Genomic DNA, 24,783 nt, shown 5'->3' with positions numbered 1-24,783 from the left:
AAAGGATTCTGGGTAACAGAACCTGGTCCGAGCCACACAAGTCACCCCATCTTGGATTCCCCTAGGTCTCTAGTTTTCAGAAATGCACAGGTTTGGTAGGTTTCCATAGGTGGCGGCTGAGCTACAGGCCAAAATCTACAGGTAGGCACTTTGCAAAAAACACCTCTGTTTTCCTTCACAAATTTGGATGTGTCCACGTTGTGCTTTGGGGCGTTTCCTGTCGCGGGCGCTAGGCCTACCCACACAAGTGAGGTATCATTTTTATCGGGAGACGTGGGGGAACGCTGGGTGGAAGGAAATTTGTGGCTCCTCTCAGATTCCAGAACTTTCTGCCACAGAAATGTTAGGAACATGTGTTTTTTTAGCCAAATTTTGAGGTTTGCAAAGGATTCTGGGTAACAGAACCTGGTCCGAGCCACACAAGTCACCCCATCTTGGATTCCCCTAGGTCTCTAGTTTTCAGAAATGCACAGGTTTGGTAGGTTTCCCTAGGTGGTGGCTGAGCTACAGGCCAAAATCTACAGGTAGGCACTTTGCAAAAAACACCTCTGTTTTCCTTCAAAAATTTGGCTGTGTCCACATTGCGCTTTGGGGCGTTTCCTGTCACGGGCGCTAGGCCTACGCACACAAGTGAGGTATCATTTTTATCAGGAGACGTGGGGGAACGCTGGGTGGAAGGAAATTCGTGGCTCCTCTCAGATTCCAGAACTTTCTGCCACAGAAATGTGAGGAACATGTGTTTTTTTAGCCACATTTTGAGGTTTGCAAAGGATTCTGGGTAACAGAACCTGGTCCGAGCCACACAAGTCACCCCATCTTGGATTCCCCTAGGTCTCTAGTTTTCAGAAATGCACAGGTTTGGTAGGTTTCCCTAGGTGGCTGCTGAGCTACAGGCCAAAATCTACAGGTAGGCACTTTGCAAAAAACACCTCTGTTTTCCTTCAAAAATTTGGCTGTGTCAACATTGCGCTTTGGGGCGTTTCCTGTCACGGGCGCTAGGCCTACGCACACAAGTGAGGTATCATTTTTATCGGGAGACGTGGGGGAACGCTGGGTGGAAGGAAATTCGTGGCTCCTCTCAGATTCCAGAACTTTCTGCCACAGAAATGTGAGGAACATGTGTTTTTTTAGCCACATTTTGAGGTTTGCAAAGGATTCTGGGTAACAGAACCTGGTCCGAGCCACACAAGTCACCCCATCTTGGATTCCCCTAGGTCTCTAGTTTTCAGAAATGCACAGGTTTGGTAGGTTTCCCTAGGTGGCGGCTGAGCTACAAGCCAAAATCTACAGGTAGGCACTTTGCAAAAAACACCTCTGTTTTCCGTCACAAATTTGGATGCGTCCACTTTGCGCTTTGGGGCGTTTTCTGTCACGGGCGCTAGGCCTACCCACACAAGTGAGGTATCATTTTTATCGGGAGACGTGGGGGAACGCTGGGTGGAAGGAAATTTGTGGCTTCTCTCAGATTCCAGAACTTTCTGCCACAGAAATGTTAGGAACATGTGTTTTTTTAGCCAAATTTTGAGGTTTGCAAAGGATTCTGGGTAACAGAACCTGGTCCGAGCCACACAAGTCACCCCATCTTGCATTCCCCTAGGTCTCTAGTTTTCATAAATGCACAGGTTTGGTAGGTTTCCCTAGGTGGCGGCTGAGCTACAGGCCAAAATCTACAGGTAGGCACTTTGCAAAAAACACCTCTGTTTTCCTTCACAAATTTGGATGTGTCCACGTTGCGCTTTGGGGCGTTTCCTGTCGCGGGCGCTAGGCCTACCCACACAAGTGAGGTATCATTTTTATCGGGAGACGTGGGGGAACGCTGGGTGGAAGGAAATTTGTGGCTCCTCTCAGATTCCAGAACTTTCTGCCACAGAAATGTTAGGAACTTTTTTTTTTTTAGCCAAATTTTGAGGTTTGCAAAGGATTCTGGGTAACAGAACCTGGTCCGAGCCACACAAGTCACCCCATCTTGGATTCCCCTAGCTCTCTAGTTTTCAGAAATGCACAGGTTTGGTAGGTTTCCCTAGGTGGCGGCTGAGCTACAGGCCAAAATCTACAGGTAGGCACTTTGCAAAAAACACCTCTGTTTTCCTTCAAAAATTTGGCTGTGTCCACATTGCGCTTTGGGGCGTTTCCTGTCACGGGCGCTAGGCCTACGCACACAAGTGAGGTATCATTTTTATCGGGAGACGTGGGGGAACGCTGGGTGGAAGGAAATTCGTGGCTCCTCTCAGATTCCAGAACTTTCTGCCACAGAAATGTGAGGAACATGTGTTTTTTTAGCCAAATTTTGAGGTTTGCAAAGGATTCTGGGTAACAGAACCTGGTCCGAGCCACACAAGTCACCCCATCTTGGATTCCCCTAGGTCTCTAGTTTTCAGAAATGCAGAGGTTTGGTAGGTTTCCCTAGGTGGCGGCTGAGCTACAGGCCAAAATCTACAGGTAGGCACTTTGCAAAAAACACCTCTGTTTTCCTTCACAAATTTGGATGTGTCCACTTTGCGCTTTGGGGCGTTTCCTGTCGCGGGCGCTAGGCCTACCCACACAAGTGAGGTATCATTTTTATCGGGAGACGTGGGGGAACGCTGGGTGGAAGGAAATTCGTGGCTCCTTTCAGATTCCAGAACTTTCTGCCACAGAAATGTGAGGAACATGTGTTTTTTTAGCCAAATTTTGAGGTTTGCAAAGGATTCTGGGTAACAGAACCTGGTCCGAGCCACACAAGTCACCCCATCTTGGATTCCCCTAGGTCTCTAGTTTTCAGAAATGCACAGGTTTGGTAGGTTTCCATAGGTGGCGGCTGAGCTACAGGCCAAAATCTACAGGTAGGCACTTTGCAAAAAAACACCTCTGTTTTCCTTCACAAATTTGGATGTGTCCACGTTGCGCTTTGGGGCGTTTCCTGTCGCGGGCGCTAGGCCTACCCACACAAGTGAGGTATCATTTTTATCGGGAGACGTGGGGGAACGCTGGGTGCAAGGAAATTTGTGGCTCCTCTCAGATTCCAGAACTTTCTGCCACAGAAATGTTAGGAACATGTGTTTTTTTAGCCAAATTTTGAGGTTTGCAAGGATTCTGGGTAACAGAACCTGGTCCGAGCCACACAAGTCACCCCATCTTGGATTCCCCTAGGTCTCTAGTTTTCAGAAATGCACAGGTTTGGTAGGTTTCCCTAGGTGGTGGCTGAGCTACAGGCCAAAATCTACAGGTAGGCACTTTGCAAAAAACACCTCTGTTTTCCTTCAAAAATTTGGCTGTGTCCACATTGCGCTTTGGGGCGTTTCCTGTCACGGGCGCTAGGCCTACGCACACAAGTGAGGTATCATTTTTATCAGGAGACGTGGGGGAACGCTGGGTGGAAGGAAATTCGTGGCTCCTCTCAGATTCCAGAACTTTCTGCCACAGAAATGTGAGGAACATGTGTTTTTTTAGCCACATTTTGAGGTTTGCAAAGGATTCTGGGTAACAGAACCTGGTCCGAGCCACACAAGTCACCACATCTTGGATTCCCCTAGGTCTCTAGTTTTCAGAAATGCACAGGTTTGGTAGGTTTCCCTAGGTGGCGGCTGAGCTACAGGCCAAAATCTACAGGTAGGCACTTTGCAAAAAACACCTCTGTTTTCCTTCACAAATTTGGATGTGTCCACATTGCGCTTTGGGGCGTTTCCTGTCGCGGGCGCTAGGCCTACCCACACAAGTGAGGTATCATTTTTATCGGGAGACGTGGGGGAACGCTGGGTGGAAGGAAATTCGTGGCTCCTCTCAGATTCCAGAACTTTCTGCCACAGAAATGTGAGGAACATGTGTTTTTTTTAGCCAAATCTTGAGGTTTGCAAAGGATTCTGGGTAACAGAACCTGGTCCGAGCCACACAAGTCACCCCATCTTGGATTCCCCTAGGTCTCTAGTTTTTAGAAATGCACAGGTTTGGTAGGTTTCCCTAGGTGGTGGCTGAGCTACAGGCCAAAATCTACAGGTAGGCACTTTGCAAAAAACACCTCTGTTTTCCTTCAAAAATTTGGCTGTGTCCACATTGCGCTTTGGGGCGTTTCCTGTCACGGGCGCTAGGCCTACGCACACAAGTGAGGTATCATTTTTATCAGGAGACGTGGGGGAACGCTGGGTGGAAGGAAATTCGTGGCTCCTCTCAGATTCCAGAACTTTCTGCCACAGAAATGTGAGGAACATGTGTTTTTTTAGCCACATTTTGAGGTTTGCAAAGGATTCTGGGTAACAGAACCTGGTCCGAGCCACACAAGTCACCCCATCTTGGATTCCCCTAGGTCTCTAGTTTTCAGAAATGCACAGGTTTGGTAGGTTTCCATAGGTGGCGGCTGAGCTACAGGCCAAAATCTACAGGTAGGCACTTTGCAAAAAACACCTCTGTTTTCCTTAAAAAATTTGGCTGTGTCCACATTGCGCTTTGGGGCGTTTCCTGTAACGGGCGCTAGGCCTACGCACACAAGTGAGGTATCATTTTTATCAGGAGACGTGGGGGAACGCTGGGTGGAAGGAAATTCGTGGCTCCTCTCAGATTCCAGAACTTTCTGCCACAGAAATGTGAGGAACATGTGTTTTTTTAGCCACATTTTGAGGTTTGCAAAGGATTCTGGGTAACAGAACCTGGTCCGAGCCACACAAGTCACCCCATCTTGGATTCCCCTAGGTCTCTAGTTTTCAGAAATGCACCGGTTTGGTAGGTTTCCCTAGGTGGCGGCTGAGCTACAGGCCAAAATCTACAGGTAGGCACTTTGCAAAAAACACCTCTGTTTTCCTTCAAAAATTTGGCTGTGTCCACATTGCGCTTTGGGGCGTTTCCTGTCACGGGCGCTAGGCCTACGCACACAAGTGAGGTATCATTTTTATCGGGAGACGTGGGGGAACGCTGGGTGGAAGGAAATTCGTGGCTCCTCTCAGATTCCAGAACTTTCTGCCACAGAAATGTGAGGAACATGTGTTTTTTTAGCCACATTTTGAGGTTTGCAAAGGATTCTGGGTAACAGAACCTGGTCCGAGCCACACAAGTCACCCCATCTTGGATTCCCCTAGGTCTCTAGTTTTCAGAAATGCACAGGTTTGGTAGGTTTCCCTAGGTGGCGGCTGAGCTACAAGCCAAAATCTACAGGTAGGCACTTTGCAAAAAACACCTCTGTTTTCCGTCACAAATTTGGATGCGTCCACTTTGCGCTTTGGGGCGTTTTCTGTCACGGGCGCTAGGCCTACCCACACAAGTGAGGTATCATTTTTATCGGGAGACGTGGGGGAACGCTGGGTGGAAGGAAATTTGTGGCTTCTCTCAGATTCCAGAACTTTCTGCCACAGAAATGTTAGGAACATGTGTTTTTTTAGCCAAATTTTGAGGTTTGCAAAGGATTCTGGGTAACAGAACCTGGTCCGAGCCACACAAGTCACCCCATCCTGCATTCCCCTAGGTCTCTAGTTTTCATAAATGCACAGGTTTGGTAGGTTTCCCTAGGTGGCGGCTGAGCTACAGGCCAAAATCTACAGGTAGGCACTTTGCAAAAAACCCCTCTGTTTTCCTTCACAAATTTGGATGTGTCCACGTTGCGCTTTGGGGCGTTTCCTGTCGCGGGCGCTAGGCCTACCCACACAAGTGAGGTATCATTTTTATCGGGAGACGTGGGGGAACGCTGGGTGGAAGGAAATTTGTGGCTCCTCTCAGATTCCAGAACTTTCTGCCACAGAAATGTTAGGAACTTTTTTTTTTTAGCCAAATTTTGAGGTTTGCAAAGGATTCTGGGTAACAGAACCTGGTCCGAGCCACACAAGTCACCCCATCTTGGATTCCCCTAGCTCTCTAGTTTTCAGAAATGCACAGGTTTGGTAGGATTCCCTAGGTGGCGGCTGAGCTACAGGCCAAAATCTACAGGTAGGCACTTTGCAAAAAACACCTCTGTTTTCCTTCAAAAATTTGGCTGTGTCCACATTGCGCTTTGGGGCGTTTCCTGTCACGGGCGCTAGGCCTACGCACACAAGTGAGGTATCATTTTTATCGGGAGACGTGGGGGAACGCTGGGTGGAAGGAAATTCGTGGCTCCTCTCAGATTCCAGAACTTTCTGCCACAGAAATGTGAGGAACATGTGTTTTTTTAGCCAAATTTTGAGGTTTGCAAAGGATTCTGGGTAACAGAACCTGGTCCGAGCCACACAAGTCACCCCATCTTGGATTCCCCTAGGTCTCTAGTTTTCAGAAATGCACAGGTTTGGTAGGTTTCCCTAGGTGGCGGCTGAGCTACAGGCCAAAATCTACAGGTAGGCACTTTGCAAAAAACACCTCTGTTTTCCTTCACAAATTTGGATGTGTCCACTTTGCGCTTTGGGGCGTTTCCTGTCGCGGGCGCTAGGCCTACCCACACAAGTGAGGTATCATTTTTATCGGGAGACGTGGGGGAACGCTGGGTGGAAGGAAATTCGTGGCTCCTTTCAGATTCCAGAACTTTCTGCCACAGAAATGTTAGGAACTTATTTTTTTTTTGCCAAATTTTGAGGTTTGCAAAGGATTCTGGGTAACAGAACCTGGTCCGAGCCCACAAGTCACCCCATCTTGGATTCCCCTAGCTCTCTAGTTTTCAGAAATGCACAGGTTTGGTAGGTTTCCCTAGGTGGCGGCTGAGCTACAGGCCAAAATCTACAGGTAGGCACTTTGCAAAAAACACCTCTGTTTTCCTTCAAAAATTTGTCTGTGTCCACATTGCGCTTTGGGGCGTTTCCTGTCACGGGCGCTAGGCCTACGCACACAAGTGAGGTATCATTTTTATCGGGAGACGTGGGGGAACGCTGGGTGGAAGGAAATTTGTGGCTCCTCTCAGATTCCAGAACTTTCTGCCACAGAAATGTGAGGAACATGTGTTTTTTTAGCCAAATTTTGAGGTTTGCAAAGGATTCTGGGTAACAGAACCTGGTCCGAGCCACACCAGTCACCCCATCTTGGATTCCCCTAGGTCTCTAGTTTTCAGAAATGCACAGGTTTGGTAGGTTTCCCTAGGTGGCGGCTGAGCTACAGGCCAAAATCTACAGGTAGGCACTTTGCAAAAAACACCTCTGTTTTCCTTCACAAATTTGGATGTGTCCACTTTGCGCTTTGGGGCGTTTCCTGTCGCGGGCGCTAGGCCTACCCACACAAGTGAGGTATCATTTTTATCGGGAGACGTGGGGGAACGCTGGGTGGAAGGAAATTCGTGGCTCCTTTCAGATTCCAGAACTTTCTGCCACAGAAATGTGAGGAACATGTGTTTTTTTAGCCAAATTTTGAGGTTTGCAAAGGATTCTGGGTAACAGAACCTGGTCCGAGCCACACAAGTCACCCCATCTTGGATTCCCCTAGGTCTCTAGTTTTCAGAAATGCACAGGTTTGGTAGGTTTCCCTAGGTGGCGGCTGAGCTACAGGCCAAAATCTACAGGTAGGCACTTTGCAAAAAACATCTCTGTTTTCCTTCACAAATTTGGATGTGTCCACATTGCGCTTTGGGGCGTTTCCTGTCGCGGGCGCTAGGCCTACCCACACAAGTGAGGTATCATTTTTATCGGGAGACGTGGGGGAACGCTGGGTGGAAGGAAATTCGTGGCTCCTCTCAGATTCCAGAACTTTCTGCCACAGAAATGTGAGGAACATGTGTTTTTTTAGCCAAATTTTGAGGTTTGCAAAGGATTCTGGGTAACAGAACCTGGTCCGAGCCACACAAGTCAACCCATCTTGGATTCCCCTAGGTCTCTAGTTTTCATAAATGCACAGGTTTGGTAGGTTTCCCTAGGTGGCGGCTGAGCTACAGGCCAAAATCTACAGGTAGGCACTTTGCAAAAAACACCTCAGTTTTCCTTCACAAATTTGGATGTGTCCACGTTGCGCTTTGGGGCGTTTCCTGTCGCGGGCGCTAGGCCTACCCACACAAGTGAGGTATCATTTTTATCGGGAGACGTGGGGGAACGCTGGGTGGAAGGAAATTTGTGGCTCCTCTCAGATTCCAGAACTTTCTGCCACAGAAATGTTAGGAACATGTGTTTTTTTAGCCAAATTTTGAGGTTTGCAAGGATTCTGGGTAACAGAACCTGGTCCGAGCCACACAAGTCACCCCATCTTGGATTCCCCTAGGTCTCTAGTTTTCAGAAATGCACAGGTTTGATAGGTTTCCCTAGGTGGTGGCTGAGCTACAGGCCAAAATCTACAGGTAGGCACTTTGCAAAAAACACCTCTGTTTTCCTTCAAAAATTTGGCTGTGTCCACATTGCGCTTTGGGGCGTTTCCTGTCACGGGCGCTAGGCCTACGCACACAAGTGAGGTATCATTTTTATCAGGAGACGTGGGGGAACGCTGGGTGGAAGGAAATTCGTGGCTCCTCTCAGATTCCAGAACTTTCTGCCACAGAAATGTGAGGAACATGTGTTTTTTTAGCCACATTTTGAGGTTTGCAAAGGATTCTGGGTAACAGAACCTGGTCCGAGCCACACAAGTCACCACATCTTGGATTCCCCTAGGTCTCTAGTTTTCAGAAATGCACAGGTTTGGTAGGTTTCCCTAGGTGGCGGCTGAGCTACAGGCCAAAATCTACAGGTAGGCACTTTGCAAAAAACACCTCTGTTTTCCTTCACAAATTTGGATGTGTCCACATTGCGCTTTGGGGCGTTTCCTGTCGCGGGCGCTAGGCCTACCCACACAAGTGAGGTATTATTTTTATCGGGAGACGTGGGGGAACGCTGGGTGGAAGGAAATTTGTGGCTCCTCTCAGATTCCAGAACTTTCTGCCACAGAAATGTTAGGAACATGTGTTTTTTTAGCCAAATTTTGAGGTTTGCAAAGGATTCTGGGTAACAGAACCTGGTCCGAGCCACACAAGTCACCCCATCTTGGATTCCCCTAGGTCTCTAGTTTTCAGAAATGCACAGGTTTGGTAGGTTTCCCTAGGTGGCGGCTGAGCTACAGGCCAAAATCTACAGGTAGGCACTTTGCAAAAAACACCTCTGTTTTCCTTCACAAATTTGGATGTGTCCACTTTGCGCTTTGGGGCGTTTCCTGAAGCGGGCGCTAGGCCTACCCACACAAGTGAGGTATCATTTTTATCGGGAGACGTGGGGGAACGCTGGGTGGAAGGAAATTCGTGGCTCCTTTCAGATTCCAGAACTTTCTGCCACAGAAATGTGAGGAACATGTGTTTTTTTAGCCAAATTTTGAGGTTTGCAAAGGATTCTGGGTAACAGAACCTGGTCCGAGCCACACAAGTCACCCCATCTTGGATTCCCCTAGGTCTCTAGTTTTCAGAAATGCACAGGTTTGGTAGGTTTCCATAGGTGGCGGCTGAGCTACAGGCCAAAATCTACAGGTAGGCACTTTGCAAAAAACACCTCTGTTTTCCTTCACAAATTTGGATGTGTCCACGTTGCGCTTTGGGGCGTTTCCTGTCGCGGGCGCTAGGCCTACCCACACAAGTGAGGTATCATTTTTATCGGGAGACGTGGGGGAACGCTGGGTGGAAGGAAATTTGTGGCTCCTCTCAGATTCCAGAACTTTCTGCCACAGAAATGTTAGGAACATGTGTTTTTTTTAGCCAAATTTTGAGGTTTGCAAGGATTCTGGGTAACAGAACCTGGTCCGAGCCACACAAGTCACCCCATCTTGGATTCCCCTAGGTCTCTAGTTTTCAGAAATGCACAGGTTTGGTAGGTTTCCCTAGGTGGTGGCTGAGCTACAGGCCAAAATCTACAGGTAGGCACTTTGCAAAAAACACCTCTGTTTTCCTTCAAAAATTTGGCTGTGTCCACATTGCGCTTTGGGGCGTTTCCTGTCACGGGCGCTAGGCCTACGCACACAAGTGAGGTATCATTTTTATCAGGAGACGTGGGGGAACGCTGGGTGGAAGGAAATTCGTTGTTCCTCTCAGATTCCAGAACTTTCTGCCACAGAAATGTGAGGAACATGTGTTTTTTTAGCCACATTTTGAGGTTTGCAAAGGATTCTGGGTAACAGAACCTGGTCCGAGCCACACAAGTCACCACATCTTGGATTCCCCTAGGTCTCTAGTTTACAGAAATGCACAGGTTTGGTAGGTTTCCCTAGGTGGCGGCTGAGCTACAGGCCAAAATCTACAGGTAGGCACTTTGCAAAAAACACCTCTGTTTTCCTTCACAAATTTGGATGTGTCCACATTGCGCTTTGGGGCGTTTCCTGTCGCGGGCGCTAGGCCTACCCACACAAGTGAGGTATCATTTTTATCGGGAGACGTGGGGGAACGCTGGGTGGAAGGAAATTTGTGGCTCCTCTCAGATTCCAGAACTTTCTGCCACAGAAATGTTAGGAACATGTGTTTTTTTAGCCAAATTTTGAGGTTTGCAAAGGATTCTGGGTAACAGAACCTGGTCCGAGCCACACAAGTCACCCCATCTTGGATTCCCCTAGGTCTCTAGTTTTCAGAAATGCACAGGTTTGGTAGGTTTCCCTAGGTGGCGGCTGAGCTACAGGCCAAAATCTACAAGTAGGCACTTTGCAAAAAACACCTCTGTTTTCCTTCAAAAATGTGGCTGTGTCCACATTGCGCTTTGGGGCGTTTCCTGTCACGGGCGCTAGGCCTACGCACACAAGTGAGGTATCATTTTTATCGGGAGACGTGGGGGAACGCTGGGTGGAAGGAAATTCGTGGCTCCTCTCAGATTCCAGAACTTTCTGCCACAGAAATGTGAGGAACATGTGTTTTTTTAGCCATATTTTGAGGTTTGCAAAGGATTCTGGGTAACAGAACCTGGTCAGAGCCACACAAGTCACCCCATCTTGGATTCCCCTAGGTCTCTAGTTTTCAGAAATGCACAGGTTTGGTAGGTTTCCCTAGGTGGCGGCTGAGCTACAGGCCAAAATCTACAGGTAGGCACTTTGCAAAAAACACCTCTGTTTTCCTTCAAAAATTTGGCTGTGTCCACATTGCGCTTTGGGGCGTTTCCTGTCACGGGCGCTAGGCCTACGCACACAAGTGAGGTATCATTTTTATCGGGAGACGTGGGGAAACGCTGGGTGGAAGGAAATTCGTGGCTCCTCTCAGATTCCAGAACTTTCTGCCACAGAAATGTGAGGAACATGTGTTTTTTTAGCCACATTTTGAGGTTTGCAAAGGATTCTGGGTAACAGAACCTGGTCCGAGCCACACAAGTCACCCCATCTTGGATTCCCCTAGGTCTCTAGTTTTCAGAAATGCACAGGTTTGGTAGGTTTCCCTAGGTGGCGGCTGAGCTACAGGCCAAAATCTACAGGTAGGCACTTTGCAAAAAACATCTCTGTTTTCCTTCACAAATTTGGATGTGTCCACATTGCGCTTTGGGGCGTTTCCTGTCGCGGGCGCTAGGCCTACCCACACAAGTGAGGTATCATTTTTATCGGGAGACGTGGGGGAACGCTGGGTGGAAGGAAATTCGTGGCTCCTCCCAGATTCCAGAACTTTCTGCCACAGAAATGTGAGGAACATGTGTTTTTTTAGCCAAATTTTGAGGTTTGCAAAGGATTCTGGGTAACAGAACCTGGTCCGAGCCACACAAGTCAACCCATCTTGGATTCCCCTAGGTCTCTAGTTTTCATAAATGCACAGGTTTGGTAGGTTTCCCTAGGTGGCGGCTGAGCTACAGGCCAAAATCTACAGGTAGGCACTTTGCAAAAAACACCTCAGTTTTCCTTCACAAATTTGGATGTGTCCACGTTGCGCTTTGGGGCGTTTCCTGTCGCGGGCGCTAGGCCTACCCACACAAGTGAGGTATCATTTTTATCGGGAGACGTGGGGGAACGCTGGGTGGAAGGAAATTTGTGGCTTCTCTAAGATTCCAGAACTTTCTGCTACAGAAATGTTAGGAACATGTGTTTTTTTAGCCAAATTTTGAGGTTTGCAAAGGATTCTGGGTAACAGAACCTGGTCCGAGCCACACAAGTCACCCCATCTTGGATTCCCCTAGGTCTCTAGTTTTCAGAAATGCACAGGTTTGGTAGGTTTCCCTAGGTGGCGGCTGAGCTACAGGCCAAAATCTACAGGTAGGCACTTTGCAAAAAACACCTCTGATTTCCTTCAAAAATTTGGCTGTGTCCACATTGCGCTTTGGGGCGTTTCCTGTCACGGGCGCTAGGCCTACGCACACAAGTGAGGTATCATTTTTATCGGGAGACGTGGGGGAACGCTGGGTGGAAGGAAATTCGTGGCTCCTCTCAGATTCCAGAACTTTCTGCCACAGAAATGTGAGGAACATGTGTTTTTTTAGCCAAATTTTGAGGTTTGCAAAGGATTCTGGGTAACAGAACCTGGTCCGAGCCACACAAGTCACCCCATCTTGGATTCCCCTAGGTCTCTAGTTTTCAGAAATGCACAGGTTTGGTAGGTTTCCATAGGTGGCGGCTGAGCTACAGGCCAAAATCTACAGGTAGGCACTTTGCAAAAAACACCTCTGTTTTCCTTCACAAATTTGGATGTGTCCACGTTGCGCTTTGGGGCGTTTCCTGTCGCGGGCGCTAGGCCTACCCACACAAGTGAGGTATCATTTTTATCGGGAGACGTGGGGGAACGCTGGGTGGAAGGAAATTTGTGGCTCCTCTCAGATTCCAGAACTTTCTGCCACAGAAATGTTAGGAACATGTGTTTTTTTAGCCAAATTGTGAGGTTTGCAAGGATTCTGGGTAACAGAACCTGGTCCGAGCCACACAAGTCACCCCATCTTGGATTCCCATAGGTCTCTAGTTTTCAGAAATGCACAGGTTTGGTAGGTTTCCCTAGGTGGTGGCTGAGCTACAGGCCAAAATCTACAGGTAGGCACTTTGCAAAAAACACCTCTGTTTTCCTTCAAAAATTTGGCTGTGTCCACATTGCGCTTTGGGGCGTTTTCTGTCACGGGCGCTAGGCCTACGCACACAAGTGAGGTATCATTTTTATCGGGAGACGTGGGGGAACGCTGGGTGGAAGGAAATTCGTGGCTTCTCTCAGATTCCAGAACTTTCTGCCACAGAAATGTGAGGAACATGTGTTTTTTTAGCCAAATTTTGAGGTTTGCAAAGGATTCTGGGTAACAGAACCTGGTCCGAGCCACACAAGTCACCCCATCTTGGATTCCCCTAGGTCTCTAGTTTTCATAAATGCACAGGTTTGGTAGGTTTCCCTAGGTGGCGGCTGAGCTACAGGCCAAAATCTACAGGTAGGCACTTTGCAAAAAACACCTCTGTTTTCCTTCACAAATTTGTAAGGGTCCACGTTGCGCTTTGGGGCTTTTCCTGTCGCGGGCGCTAGGCCTACCCACACAAGTGAGGTATCATTTTTATCGGGAGACGTGGGGGAACGCTGGGTGGAAGGAAATTTGTGGCTCCTCTCAGATTCCAGAACTTTCTGCCACAGAAATGTTAGGAACATGTGTTTTTTGAGCCAAATTTTGAGGTTTGCAAAGGATTCTGGGTAACAGAACCTGGTCCGAGCCACACAAGTCACCCCATCTTGGATTCCCCTAGGTCTCTAGTTTTCAGAAATGCACAGGTTTGGTAGGTTTCCCTAGGTGGCGGCTGAGCTACAGGCCAAAATCTACAGGTAGGCACTTTGCAAAAAACACCTCTGTTTTCCTTCAAAAATTTGGCTGTGTCCACATTGCGCTTTGGGGCATTTCCTGTCACGGGCGCTAGGCCTACGCACACAAGTGAGGTATCATTTTTATCGGGAGACGTGGGGGAACGCTGGGTGGAAGGAAATTCGTGGCTCCTCTCAGATTCCAGAACTTTCTGCCACAGAAATGTGAGGAACATGTGTTTTTTTAGCCAAATTTTGAGGTTTGCAAAGGATTCTGGGTAACAGAACCTGGTCAGAGAAACACAAGTCACCCCATCTTGGATTCCCCTAGGTCTCTAGTTTTCAGAAATGCACAGGTTTGGTAGGTTTCCCTAGGTGGCGGCTGAGCTACAGGTCAAAATCTACAGGTAGGGACTTTGCAAAAAACACCTCTGTTTTCCTTCACAAATTTGGATGTGTCCACTTTGCGCTTTGGGGCGTTTCCTGTCGCGGGCGCTAGGCCTACCCACACAAGTGAGGTATCATTTTTATCGGGAGACGTGGGGGAACGCTGGGTGGAAGGAAATTTGTGGCTCCTCTCAGATTCCAGAACTTTCTGCCACAGAAATGTTAGGAACATGTGTTTTTTTAGCCAAATTGTGAGGTTTGCAAGGATTCTGGGTAACAGAACCTGGTCCGAGCCACACAAGTCACCCCATCTTGGATTCCCATAGGTCTCTAGTTTTCAGAAATGCACAGGTTTGGTAGGTTTCCCTAGGTGGTGGCTGAGCTACAGGCCAAAATCTACAGGTAGGCACTTTGCAAAAAACACCTCTGTTTTCCTTCAAAAATTTGGCTGTGTCCACATTGCGCTTTGCGGCGTTTTCTGTCACGGGCGCTAGGCCTACGCACACAAGTGAGGTATCATTTTTATCGGGAGACGTGGGGGAACGCTGGGTGGAAGGAAATTCGTGGCTTCTCTCAGATTCCAGAACTTTCTGCCACAGAAATGTGAGGAACATGTGTTTTTTTAGCCAAATTTTGAGGTTTGCAAAGGATTCTGGGTAACAGAACCTGGTCCGAGCCACACAAGTCACCCCATCTTGGATTCCCCTAGGTCTCTAGTTTTCATAAATGCACAGGTTTGGTAGGTTTCCCTAGGTGGCGGCTGAGCTACAGGCCAAAATCTACAGGTAGGCACTTTGCAAAAAACACCTCTGTTTTCCTTCACAAATTTGTAAGGGTCCACGTTGCGCTTTGGGGCTTTTCCTGTCGCGGGCGCTAGGCCTACCCACACAAGTGAGGTATCATTTTTATCGGGAGACGTGGGGGAACGCTGGGTGGAAGGAAATTTGTGGCTCCTCTCAGATTCCAGAACTTTCTGCCACAGAAATGTTAGGAACATGTGTTTTTTGAGCCAAATTTTGAGGTTTGCAAAGGATTCTGGGTAACAGAACCTGGTCCGAGCCACACAAGTCACCCCATCTTGGATTCCCCTAGGTCTCTAGTTTTCAGAAATGCACAGGTTTGGTAGGTTTCCCTAGGTGGCGGCTGAGCTACAGGCCAAAATCTACAGGTAGGCACTTTGCAAAAAACACCTCTGTTTTCCTTCAAAAATTTGGCTGTGTCCACATTGCGCTTTGGGGCATTTCCTGTCACGGGCGCTAGGCCTACGCACACAAGTGAGGTATCATTTTTATCGGGAGACGTGGGGGAACGCTGGGTGGAAGGAAATTCGTGGCTCCTCTCAGATTCCAGAACTTTCTGCCACAGAAATGTGAGGAACATGTGTTTTTTTAGCCAAATTTTGAGGTTTGCAAAGGATTCTGGGTAACAGAACCTGGTCAGAGCCACACAAGTCACCCCATCTTGGATTCCCCTAGGTCTCTAGTTTTCAGAAATGCACAGGTTTGGTAGGTTTCCCTAGGTGGCGGCTGAGCTACAGGCCAAAATCTACAGGTAGGGACTTTGCAAAAAACACCTCTGTTTTCCTTCACAAATTTGGATGTGTCCACTTTGCGCTTTGGGGCGTTTCCTGTCGCGGGCGCTAGGCCTACCCACACAAGTGAGGTATCATTTTTATCGGGAGACGTGGGGGAACGCTAGGTGGAAGGAAATTCGTGGCTCCTTTCAGATTCCAGAACTTTCTGCCACAGAAATGTGAGGAACATGTGTTTTTTTATCCAAATTTTGAGGTTTGCAAAGGATTCTGGGTAACAGAACCTGGTCCGAGCCACACAAGTCACCCCATCTTGGATTCCCCTAGGTCTCTAGTTTTCAGAAATGCACAGGTTTGGTAGGTTTCCCTAGGTGGCGGCTGAGCTACAGGCCAAAATCTACAGGTAGGCACTTTGCAAAAAACACCTCTGTTTTCCTTCACAAATTTGGATGTGTCCACGTTGTGGTTTGGGGCGTTTCCTGTCGCGGGCGCTAGGCCTACCCACATAAGTGAGGTATCATTTTTATCGGGAGACGTGGGGGAACGCTGGGTGGAAGGAAATTTGTGGCTCCTCTCAGATTCCAGAACTTTCTGCCACAGAAATGTAAGGAACATGTGTTTTTTAGCCAAATTTTGAGGTTTGCAAAGGATTCTGGGTAACAGAACCTGGTCCGATCCACACAAGTCACCTCATCTTGGATTCCCCTAGGTCTCTAGTTTTCAGAAATGCACAGGTTTGGTAGGTTTCCCTAGGTGGCGGTTGAGCTACAGGCCAAAATCTACAGGTAGGCACTTTGCAAAAAATACCTCTGTTTTCCTTCACAAATTTGGATGTGTCCACGTTGCGCTTTGAAACGTTTCTTGTCGCGGGCGCAAGGCCTACCCACACAAGTGAGGTATCATTTTTATCGGGAGACGTGGGGGAACGCTGGGTGGAAGGAAATTCGTGGCTCCTCTCAGATTCCAGAACTTTCTGCCACAGAAATGTGAGGAACATGTGTTTTTTTAGCCAAATTTTGAGGTTTGCAAAGGATTCTGGGTAACAGAACCTGGTCCGAGCCAATCAAGTCACCCCATCTTGGATTCCCCTAGGTCTCTAGTTTTCAGAAATGCACAGGTTTGGTAGGTTTCCCTAGGTGGCGGCTGAGCTACAGGCCAAAATCTACAGGTAGGCACTTTGCAAAAAACACCTCTGTTTTCCTTCACAAATTTGGATGTGTCCACTTTGCGCTTTGGGGCGTTTCCTGTCGCGGGCGCTAGGCCTACCCACACAAGTGAGGTATCATTTTTATCGGGAGACGTGGGGGAACGCTGGGTGGAAGGAAATTCGTGGCTCCTTTCAGATTCCAGAACTTTCTGCCACAGAAATGTGAGGAACATGTGTTTTTTTAGCCAAATTTTGAGGTTTGCAAAGGATTCTGGGTAACAGAACCTGGTCCGAGCCACACAAGTCACCCCATCTTGGATTCCCCTAGGTCTCTAGTTTTCAGAAATGCACAGGTTTGGTAGGTTTCCATAGGTGGCGGCTGAGCTACAGGCCAAAATCTACAGGTAGGCACTTTGCAAAAAACACCTCTGTTTTCCTTCACAAATTTGGATGTGTCCACGTTGCGCTTTGGGGCGTTTCCTGTCGCGGGCGCTAGGCCTACCCACACAAGTGAGGTATCATTTTTATCGGGAGACGTGGGGGAACGCTGGGTGGAAGGAAATTTGTGGCTCCTCTCAGATTCCAGAACTTTCTGCCACAGAAATGTTAGGAACATGTGTTTTTTTAGCCAAATTTTGAGGTTTGCAAAGGATTCTGGGTAACAGAACCTGGTCCGAGCCACACAAGTCACCCCTTCTTGGATTCCCCTAGGGCTCTAGTTTTCAGAAATGCACAGGTTTGGTAGGTTTCCCTAGGTGGTGGCTGAGCTACAGGCCAAAATCTACAGGTAGGCACTTTGCAAAAAACACCTCTGTTTTCCTTCAAAAATTTGGCTGTGTCCACATTGCGCTTTGGGGCGTTTCCTGTAACGGGCGCTAGGCCTACGCACACAAGTGAGGTATCATTTTTATCAGGAGACGTGGGGGAACGCTGGGTGGAAGGAAATTCGTGGCTCCTCTCAGATTCCAGAACTTTCTGCCACAGAAATGTGAGGAACATGTGTTTTTTTAGCCACATTTTGAGGTTTGCAAAGGATTCTGGGTAACAGAACCTGGTCCGAGCCACACAAGTCACCCCATCTTGGATTCCCCTAGGTCTCTAGTTTTCAGAAATGCACAGGTTTGGTAGGTTTCCCTAGGTGACGGCTGAGCTACAGGCCAAAATCTACAGGTAGGCACTTTGCAAAAAACACCTCTGTTTTCCGTCACAAATTTGGATGCGTCCACTTTGCGCTTTGGGGTGTTTTCTGTCACGGGCGCTAGGCCTACCCACACAAGTGAGGTATCATTTTTATCGGGAGACGTGGGGGAACGCTGGGTGGAAGGAAATTTGTGGCTTCTCTCAGATCCCAGAACTTTCTGCCACAGAAATATTAGGAACATGTGTTTTTTTAGCCAAATTATGAGGTTTGCAAAGGATTCTGGGTAACAGAACCTGGTCCGAGCCACACAAGTCACCCCATCTTGCATTCCCCTAGGTCTCTAGTTTTCATAAATGCACAGGTTTGGTAGGTTTCCCTAGGTGGCGGCTGAGCTACAGGCCAAAATCTACAGGTAGGCACTTTGCAAAAAACACCTCTGTTTTCCTTCACAAATTTGGATGTGTCCACGTTGCGCTTTGGGGCGTTTCCTGTCGCGGGCGCTAGGCCTACCCACACAAGTGAGGTATCATTTTTATCGGGAGACGTGGGGGAACGCTGGGTGGAAGGAAATTCGTGGCCCCTTTCAGATTCCAGAACTTTCTGCCACAGAAATGTGAGGAACATGTGTTTTTTTAGCCAAATTTTGAGGTTTGCAAAGGATTCTGGGTAACAGAACCTGGTCCGAGCCACACAAGTCACCCCATCTTGGATTCCCCTAGGTCTCTAGTTTTCAGAAATGCACAGGTTTGGTAGGTTTCCCTAGGTAGCGGCTGAGCTACAGGCCAAAATCTACAGGTAGGCACTTTGCAAAAAACACCTCTGTTTTCCTTCACAAATTTGGATGTGTCCACGTTGCGCTTTGGGGCGTTTCCTGTCGCGGGCGCTAGGCCTACCCACACAAGTGAGGTATCATTTTTATCGGGAGACGTGGGGGAACGCTGGGTGGAAGGAAATTTGTGGCTCCTCTCAGATTCCAGAACTTTCTGCCACAGAAATGTTAGGAACATGTGTTTTTTTAGCCAAATTTTGAGGTTTGCAAGGATTCTGGGTAACAGAACCTGGTCCGAGCCACACAAGTCACCCCATCTTGGATTCCCCTAGGTCTCTAGTTTTCAGAAATGCACAGGTTTGGTAGGTTTCCCTAGGTGGTGGCTGAGCTACAGGCCAAAATCTACAGGTAGGCACTTTGCAAAAAACACCTCTGTTTTCCTTCACAAATTTGGATGTGTCCACGTTGCGCTTTGGGGCGTTTCCTGTCGCGGGCGCTAGGCCTACCCACACTAGTGAGGTATTATTTTTTTCGGGAGACGTGGGGGAACGCTGGGTGGAAGGAAATTTGTGGCTCCTCTCAGATTCCAGAACTTTCTGCCACAGAAATGTTAGGAACATGTGTTTTTTTAGCCACATTTTGAGGTTTGCAAAGGATTCTGGGTAACAGAACCTGGTCCGAGCCACACAAGTCACCCCATCTTGGATTCCCCTAGGTCTCTAGTTTTCAGAAATGCACAGGTTTGGTAGGTTTCCCTAGGTGGCGGCTGAGCTACAGGCCAAAATCTACAGGTAGGCACTTTGCAAAAAACACCTCTGTTTTCCTTCAAAAATTTGGCTGTGTCCACATTGCGCTTTGGGGCGTTTCCTGTCACGGGCGCTAGGCCTACGCACACAAGTGAGGTATCATTTTTATCGGGAGACGTGGGGGAACGCTGGGTGGAAGGAAATTCGTGGCTCCTCTCAGATTCCAGAACTTTCTGCCACAGAAATGTGAGGAACATGTGTATTTTTAACCAAATTTTGAGGTTTGCAAAGGATTCTGGGTAACAGAACCTGGTCCGAGCCACACAAGTCACTCCATCTTGGATTCCCCTAGGTCTCTAGTTTTCAGAAATGCACAGGTTTGGTAGGTTTCCCTAGGTGGCGGCTGAGCTACAGGCCAAAATCTACAGGTAGGCACTTTGCAAAAACACCTCTGTTTTCCTTCACAAATTTGGATGTGTCCACGTTGCGCTTTGGGGCGTATCCTGTCGCGGGCGCTATGCCTACCCACACAAGTGAGGTATCATTTTTATCGGGAGACATGGGGGAACGCTGGGTGGAAGGAAATTCGTGGCTCCTCTATGATTCCAGAACTTTCTGCCACAGAAATGTGAGGAACATGTGTTTTTTTAGCCACATTTTGAGGTTTGCAAAGGATTCTGGGTAACAGAACCTGGTCCGAGCCACAAAAGTCACCCCATCTTGGATTCCCCTAGGTCTCTAGTTTTCAGAAATGCACAGGTTTGGTAGGTTTCCCTAGGTGGCGGCTGAGCTACAGGCCAAAATCTACAGGTAGGCACTTTGCAAAAAACACCTCTGTTTTCCTTCACAAATTTGGATGTGTCCACATTGCGCTTTGGGGTGTTTCCTGTCGCGGGCGCTAGGCCTACCCACACAAGTGAGGTATCATTTTTATCGGGAGACGTGGGGGAACGCTGGGTGGAAGGAAATTCGTGGCTCCTCTCAGATTCCAGAACTTTCTGCCACAGAAATGTGAGGAACATGTGTTTTTTTAGCCAAATTTTGAGGTTTGCAAAGGATTCTGGGTAACAGAACCTGGTCCGAGCCACACAAGTCAACCCATCTTGGATTCCCCTAGGTCTCTAGTTTTCATAAATGCACAGGTTTGGTAGGTTTCCCTAGGTGGCGGCTGAGCTACAGGCCAAAATCTACAGGTAGGCACTTTGCAAAAAACACCTCTGTTTTCCTTCAAAAATTTGGCTGTGTCCACATTGCGCTTTGGGGCATTTCCTGTCACGGGCGCTAGGCCTACGCACACAAGTGAGGTATCATTTTTATCGGGAGACGTGGGGGAACGCTGGGTGGAAGGAAATTCGTGGCTCCTCTCAGATTCCAGAACTTTCTGCCACAGAAATGTGAGGAACATGTGTTTTTTTAGCCAAATTTTGAGGTTTGCAAAGGATTCTGGGTAACAGAACCTGGTCAGAGCCACACAAGTCACCCCATCTTGGATTCCCCTAGGTCTCTAGTTTTCAGAAATGCACAGGTTTGGTAGGTTTCCCTAGGTGGCGGCTGAGCTACAGGCCAAAATCTACAGGTAGGGACTTTGCAAAAAACACCTCTGTTTTCCTTCACAAATTTGGATGTGTCCACTTTGCGCTTTGGGGCGTTTCCTGTCGCGGGCGCTAGGCCTACCCACACAAGTGAGGTATCATTTTTATCGGGAGACGTGGGGGAACGCTAGGTGGAAGGAAATTCGTGGCTCCTTTCAGATTCCAGAACTTTCTGCCACAGAAATGTGAGGAACATGTGTTTTTTTATCCAAATTTTGAGGTTTGCAAAGGATTCTGGGTAACAGAACCTGGTCCGAGCCACACAAGTCCCCCCATCTTGGATTCCCCTAGGTCTCTAGTTTTCAGAAATGCACAGGTTTGGTAGGTTTCCCTAGGTGGCGGCTGAGCTACAGGCCAAAATCTACAGGTAGGCACTTTGCAAAAAACACCTCTGTTTTCCTTCACAAATTTGGATGTGTCCACGTTGTGGTTTGGGGCGTTTCCTGTCGCGGGCGCTAGGCCTACCCACATAAGTGAGGTATCATTTTTATCGGGAGACGTGGGGGAACGCTGGGTGGAAGGAAATTTGTGGCTCCTCTCAGATTCCAGAACTTTCTGCCACAGAAATGTAAGGAACATGTGTTTTTTAGCCAAATTTTGAGGTTTGCAAAGGATTCTGGGTAACAGAACCTGGTCCGATCCACACAAGTCACCTCATCTTGGATTCCCCTAGGTCTCTAGTTTTCAGAAATGCACAGGTTTGGTAGGTTTCCCTAGGTGGCGGTTGAGCTACAGGCCAAAATCTACAGGTAGGCACTTTGCAAAAAATACCTCTGTTTTCCTTCACAAATTTGGATGTGTCCACGTTGCGCTTTGAAACGTTTCCTGTCGCGGGCGCAAGGCCTACCCACACAAGTGAGGTATCATTTTTATCGGGAGACGTGGGGGAACGCTGGGTGGAAGGAAATTCGTGGCTCCTCTCAGATTCCAGAACTTTCTGCCACAGAAATGTGAGGAACATGTGTTTTTTTAGCCAAATTTTGAGGTTTGCAAAGGATTCTGGGTAACAGAACCTGGTCCGAGCCAATCAAGTCACCCCATCTTGGATTCCCCTAGGTCTCTAGTTTTCAGAAATGCACAGGTTTGGTAGGTTTCCCTAGGTGGCGGCTGAGCTACAGGCCAAAATCTACAGGTAGGCACTTTGCAAAAAACACCTCTGTTTTCCTTCACAAATTTGGATGTGTCCACTTTGCGCTTTGGGGCGTTTCCTGTCGCGGGCGCTAGGCCTACCCACACAAGTGAGGTATCATTTTTATCGGGAGACGTGGGGGAACGCTGGGTGGAAGGAAATTCGTGGCTCCTTTCAGATTCCAGAACTTTCTGCCACAGAAATGTGAGGAACATGTGTTTTTTTAGCCAAATTTTGAGGTTTGCAAAGGATTCTGGGTAACAGAACCTGGTCCGAGCCACACAAGTCACCCCATCTTGGATTCCCCTAGGTCTCTAGTTTTCAGAAATGCACAGGTTTGGTAGGTTTCCATAGGTGGCGGCTGAGCTACAGGCCAAAATCTACAGGTAGGCACTTTGCAAAAAACACCTCTGTTTTCCTTCACAAATTTGGATGTGTCCACGTTGCGCTTTGGGGCGTTTCCTGTCGCGGGCGCTAGGCCTACCCACACAAGTGAGGTATCATTTTTATCGGGAGACGTGGGGGAACGCTGGGTGGAAGGAAATTTGTGGCTCCTCTCAGATTCCAGAACTTTCTGCCACAGAAATGTTAGGAACATGTGTTTTTTTAGCCAAATTTTGAGGTTTGCAAAGGATTCTGGGTAACAGAACCTGGTCCGAGCCACACAAGTCACCCCTTCTTGGATTCCCCTAGGGCTCTAGTTTTCAGAAATGCACAGGTTTGGTAGGTTTCCCTAGGTGGTGGCTGAGCTACAGGCCAAAATCTACAGGTAGGCACTTTGCAAAAAACACCTCTGTTTTCCTTCAAAAATTTGGCTGTGTCCACATTGCGCTTTGGGGCGTTTCCTGTAACGGGCGCTAGGCCTACGCACACAAGTGAGGTATCATTTTTATCAGGAGACGTGGGGGAACGCTGGGTGGAAGGAAATTCGTGGCTCCTCTCAGATTCCAGAACTTTCTGCCACAGAAATGTGAGGAACATGTGTTTTTTTAGCCACATTTTGAGGTTTGCAAAGGATTCTGGGTAACAGAACCTGGTCCGAGCCACACAAGTCACCCCATCTTGGATTCCCCTAGGTCTCTAGTTTTCAGAAATGCACAGGTTTGGTAGGTTTCCCTAGGTGGCGGCTGAGCTACAGGCCAAAATCTACAGGTAGGCACTTTGCAAAAAACACCTCTGTTTTCCTTCAAAAATTTGGCTGTGTCCACATTGCGCTTTGGGGCGTTTCCTGTCACGGGCGCTAGGCCTACGCACACAAGTGAGGTATCATTTTTATCGGGAGACGTGGGGGAACGCTGGGTGGAAGGAAATTCGTGGCTCCTCTCAGATTCCAGAACTTTCTGCCACAGAAATGTGAGGAACATGTGTTTTTTTAGCCACATTTTGAGGTTTGCAAAGGATTCTGGGTAACAGAACCTGGTCCGAGCCACACAAGTCACCCCATCTTGGATTCCCTAGGTCTCTAGTTTTCAGAAAAGCACAGGTTTGGTAGGTTTCCCTAGGTGGCGGCTGAGCTACAAGCCAAAATCTACAGGTAGGCACTTTGCAAAAAACACCTCTGTTTTCCGTCACAAATTTGGATGCGTCCACTTTGCGCTTTGGGGTGTTTTCTGTCACGGGCGCTAGGCCTACCCACACAAGTGAGGTATCATTTTTATCGGGAGACGTGGGGGAACGCTGGGTGGAAGGAAATTTGTGGCTTCTCTCAGATTCCAGAACTTTCTGCCACAGAAATATTAGGAACATGTGTTTTTTTAGCCAAATTATGAGGTTTGCAAAGGATTCTGGGTAACAGAACCTGGTCCGAGCCACACAAGTCACCCCATCTTGCATTCCCCTAGGTCTCTAGTTTTCATAAATGCACAGGTTTGGTAGGTTTCCCTAGGTGGCGGCTGAGCTACAGGCCAAAATCTACAGGTAGGCACTTTGCAAAAAACACCTCTGTTTTCCTTCACAAATTTGGATGTGTCCACGTTGCGCTTTGGGGCGTTTCCTGTCGCGGGCGCTAGGCCTACCCACACAAGTGAGGTATCATTTTTATCGGGAGACGTGGGGGAACGCTGGGTGGAAGGAAATTTGTGGCTCCTCTCAGATTCCAGAACTTTCTGCCACAGAAATGTTAGGAACATGTGTTTTTTTAGCCAAATTTTGAGGTTTGCAAGGATTCTGGGTAACAGAACCTGGTCCGAGCCACACAAGTCACCCCATCTTGGATTCCCCTAGGTCTCTAGTTTTCAGAAATGCACAGGTTTGGTAGGTTTCCCTAGGTGGTGGCTGAGCTACAGGCCAAAATCTACAGGTAGGCACTTTGCAAAAAACACCTCTGTTTTCCTTCACAAATTTGGATGTGTCCACGTTGCGCTTTGGGGCGTTTCCTGTCGCGGGCGCTAGGCCTACCCACACTAGTGAGGTATTATTTTTTTCGGGAGACGTGGGGGAACGCTGGGTGGAAGGAAATTTGTGGCTCCTCTCAGATTCCAGAACTTTCTGCCACAGAAATGTTAGGAACATGTGTTTTTTTAGCCACATTTTGAGGTTTGCAAAGGATTCTGGGTAACAGAACCTGGTCCGAGCCACACAAGTCACCCCATCTTGGATTCCCCTAGGTCTCTAGTTTTCAGAAATGCACAGGTTTGGTAGGTTTCCCTAGGTGGCGGCTGAGCTACAGGCCAAAATCTACAGGTAGGCACTTTGCAAAAAACACCTCTGTTTTCCTTCAAAAATTTGGCTGTGTCCACATTGCGCTTTGGGGCGTTTCCTGTCACGGGCGCTAGGCCTACGCACACAAGTGAGGTATCATTTTTATCGGGAGACGTGGGGGA

Source organism: Pleurodeles waltl, chromosome 1_1 (genome assembly GCF_031143425.1).
Source record: "Pleurodeles waltl isolate 20211129_DDA chromosome 1_1, aPleWal1.hap1.20221129, whole genome shotgun sequence".
Lineage (NCBI taxonomy): Eukaryota > Metazoa > Chordata > Amphibia > Caudata > Salamandridae > Pleurodeles > Pleurodeles waltl.
The sequence above is the reverse complement of the archived record's forward strand: the minus strand, read 5'-3'. Positions refer to the sequence as shown.